Genomic DNA, 4,049 nt, shown 5'->3' on the forward strand with positions numbered 1-4,049 from the left:
TTCACAATGAATTGAGGCTCCCATTCTGCCCACTTCACTAAGAAGTGGGTAGGATGTGGGAAAATTGCCTGCTTTCAAAAAAGTCCAGGAGATCTGCCTGGAATTCAGGTGTTTCCGGGACATTCCTGGGAGAGTGGGCAAGTATGAAATGGACCAACTCTAAATAAGGCCAAATGTGATAAACAACAGACGAAATACTGCAAAATATACATGGGGCTAGATTTACTATCAGGCGTGTTTGTAAACCCGCTGACTTTCGGCGGGTTTGGCGGCGGTTTAGCCATCGCCGGATTTACTAAGGCTAAACCCGCCGTCCAAACGACCAGAAAAGATGTTTTCAAACCCGCCTCTGTATAAAGCGCCATGACGGTTTCAACAATGTTCAACATACAAACAGACGGATTTACTATTAGGGGGTTTATAAAGCCGCCGGAAAACCGCCATTCAAAAGACCAAAATGAAAGCGCTGCTTGTGAGCGGCGTGATGGTTCAAACAGTGTGCTGTTTCAGGTATATTGCCAATCAGACCATAAGAGAAAGGCCTATTTCATGTCCAATGACCCATTAGGACTGTGTATACAAAATGGGCAAAGTGTCATGAAATTTCAGGCTACTGTTATTTTTTTTTTGCATTATTTTTTCACCCAGTATGATTGCATATTAAAATCTCATTTCACCTTTTCTTTTCTAGTTGTTTTTTACTTTCCGAAAATCCCCTAGAATACTGTTGCCTCAAAGAAACTAGGATGGGAATTGTTGCATTACATAGTTAACCCTTATTTTAATGCTAATGCAATCCACATGTGAAAAATGTTTTTTTCTGCCTGAAGCAATCACAGACAATCACCGTCTATTGCCCACCAGTTAATCATGATGCTTACAAAAAGGGCCCCTCATTATTTGGCAGGTGTGGGTTTGTTGGAGAATGGCTTTTGCAGGTAATGTGGTGCATTCTTGCCAGTGTATGTTTGCAGCTTTTTACCTGATGGAGGCAGAAAGGCGCCAGGAGGAGGAGGATGAACAGCAGTTGGCATCTGTTCCGCGGAGCCTGCAAAGAGCCCGCACTCCACGTGCATTTCCAGTGCGTTTGAATCTGGAGTCTTTGGCTGATGTGGAGGTAGTACAAATGTTTCGCCTCAATCGTACTAACCTCATGGCACTGTATGAGCAAGTGAAGGATGATTTGGAGCCTACAACCAGCCGCTCTAATGCAGTGTCAGGACTACACAAACTACTGTGTGCAGTTCACTTTTTGGCAACAGGTTCCTTTCAATCTGTGTCCTCCAGAGTGATTGGCATAACGCAGCCGACATTTTCAAGGCATTTTGGACAGGTCTTAGGTGCCCTTAAAAAAGTGTGCCCTAGGTATATCAGCTTACCCAGCCAGGAGTCACACTGGCATGAGCTCAAGGGAGCTTTCTATAGGGTCGCAGGTATCCCTAATGTAATGGGTGCAATAGATTGCACTCATATTGCCCTGAGACCACCTCACCACAGGGCAGATGTTTTTGTTAATCGCCATCATTACCACTCCCTGAATGTGCAGGTTGTGTGCGATGCTAACCAGCGTATATTGAGTATTGTTGCAGGCTATCCTGGGTCATGTCATGATGTCTTTATCCTGAGACAGTCTACCCTTTATGCCAAATTTGAAAGTGGTGAAATGCCGGAGGGATGGCTTTTGGGTATGTACTTTGCATGTTTTATATATCCCTTATCCTTGCTCAAATGGACTCACATATGCTAACTGCTGTACAACATGCTCAAATTTATTGCAGGAGATTCAGGATATGGGTGTCGCTCCTGGCTCATGACTCCTCTGCTGCATCCTCAGACTCCTGCACAGCACCAATACAATGAGGCACACATAACCACTAGAGGTATCATAGAATGTACGTTTGGACTCTTGAAAACCAGGTTCAGGTGCCTTGATAAATCTGGTGGGGTGCTTATGTATGTACCTGAAAAGGTATCTGAGATTGTCCAGGCTTGCTGTCTGCTGCATAACCTGGCTTTACATCAACTTACCCCACCGATTATTGCAGTAGACAGTGAAGAAGAAGGGGTACGTGTCACATCTGGTGATGTGCAGAGCACAGAGGGCGGAAGGGAGATTAGAGACCGTCTCATTACAAACTACTTTACGTGTAAGTACATAGTATGATAAACATTTATTGCTCTAAAATGTGTTTTATGTGAGTGTAATGTTTGTTTTGTAGTTAAAATGTTTTGTAAATTTGAACCTTTAAAAAGAGGATAGTGTGTACTCCTCATGTGGTAAATATGAACATCCCTGGAATGTGACAGTCAGAGGTCAATGTTTAAGTGAAATTAGTGCATAGTTTTTAAAAAATCAGTATACTCTTGTTTAATGTGCAGAAAAGAAAGACTGACACAATAGAAATTTAACTGCATTTATTGCAGAACACAATAAATAATAACGTATAATGGTTATAGAAACTTTAGAAAACATTAAGCAATAAGAAACATTGTACTAGCGACGCCTTTTTGCAGGCATATCGCTATGCTTGGTGCCACTCTCTCCCCTCCCTCGCCCACCCCTGGTGCGAGCACCTCTCCTTGGAGGAGTACTCTGTAGAGATGTGGTAGGCGTACTAGCGGCACTGGTGGTGGCTGAAGACATAGGTGCCGGTAAACGGGCTACAATTTCAGAATGTAGTTGCCCTGCCAGCTGGGTGACATTGGCATTCCCCTCACGTACTGTGGAATGTAAGGCCTCCACAGCCCCAGTCATTTGTGCCAGCTGCACATTAGTTTGTTCCAAAGCAGTTGCCAGACGGTTGATTCCAGCAGGGAGTTGACTATTTGAGCGGTGTATCCGCCTCAAATGGGCCGCAATTTGTGACATGTGTCTCGTTTGGCTGTCCATAAACTGACACTGTTGTGCCTGGAAATTTGCAATGGATTGGGCCATTTCTCGCCCTGTATCCATCCGAGGAGCTGCAGCTTGTTGCTCAGATGACTGTTCCGCAGGGGCAGTTGCTTGTTCCTGGCGCATAGACACGGGGACATCTACCATCTCTAAAGTGATGACTGTGTCTTCCTGTGTGTCGTCAGAAGGTGACATCTGCGCAGACTGGCGCTGGCCTTGCAGAGATGATGAGGTTCCTGTGGTGAAATAACCAAGGTAAGTATATAGGAACTAACATGTTTGTCAATTGAATTCTGGACACTGTACCAAAAACAAAAACCTTTAACAACTAAATAATGGTTAACAATGTCTACCTTCCAGATTAGTTGTCCTCTTGCGACCTGCTGAAGGATGCTCCACATATGTTTTAGGAGTAAAATCTCATTTTGCCTATGCGTTACAGTGAAGGGATCTAAATGTAAATAATTTAAAATGCAAACATTGAGGGTGCTTGTAGCAAAATGCTGCAAGGCCGTGCTTTGGGGTAAGCAAATACTATTTTACTTCTCCCTCTGTGTAGTACATGATGGGGAACATAGACTAAACTCCATGTTTGAAAAGGTGGAGATGTTGACTATAGCAAACAATCAGATTTTAGCTGACATTTTGCAGAATGGCCAAAAAAAAAAAAAAAATGGAATCTGATAGGTTGCTATAGGCAACATCTCAAGGTTTCCAAACCCTCAGTTTAGTAAATCTAGCCCTATGTTCTCATTGGAAAACATATAAAAATCACTAAATATAACATGGACAGCAACATTTGCACAGAAAAACATCTAACTCCATTATTTCTTCCCCAAACAGAGAGCACGCACCTGCTTGCTCTTCAGAGCCTGAATCTCTCGCTGAAGGTGGAGGTGTAGACCTCAGACTGGGAGTTACCTGCGTTCCTGGCGAATCTGGATGTATTAGAAAAAGCATACAATGTATTTGCAGCAAAAAGCAATTTACAAATATACTGTTTATTTCAAAAATGTGTTTGCGAATAAAAAAATTGTTTTTATGAGAAAAAAACATCCTTTATAAACTAATAGCGTTAAAAATACACTTTGAAAAACTAAAAAAAATGCAAAACAAATAAAGAAAAACTTTTCCAAAGAGAAAAGCATTTAAAAAA

The 4,049-nt window shown here is 42.4% G+C and overlaps 1 long non-coding RNA gene across 1 annotated transcript; it reads right to left on the minus strand.

The window, feature by feature from the left end:
* Positions 1–2,400: 2,400 nt before the first annotated feature.
* On the minus strand, positions 2,401–3,817 carry LOC142106754 (uncharacterized). The gene is made up of 2 exons (XR_012679776.1): positions 3,748–3,817; positions 2,401–3,129 (listed from the first exon to the last, which is right to left on the minus strand). It is a non-coding gene; the product is annotated as an uncharacterized LOC142106754 (long non-coding RNA).
* Positions 3,818–4,049: the final 232 nt, after the last annotated feature.

This window comes from Mixophyes fleayi, chromosome 1, assembly GCF_038048845.1.
Source record: "Mixophyes fleayi isolate aMixFle1 chromosome 1, aMixFle1.hap1, whole genome shotgun sequence".
NCBI classification, from domain to species: domain Eukaryota; kingdom Metazoa; phylum Chordata; class Amphibia; order Anura; family Limnodynastidae; genus Mixophyes; species Mixophyes fleayi.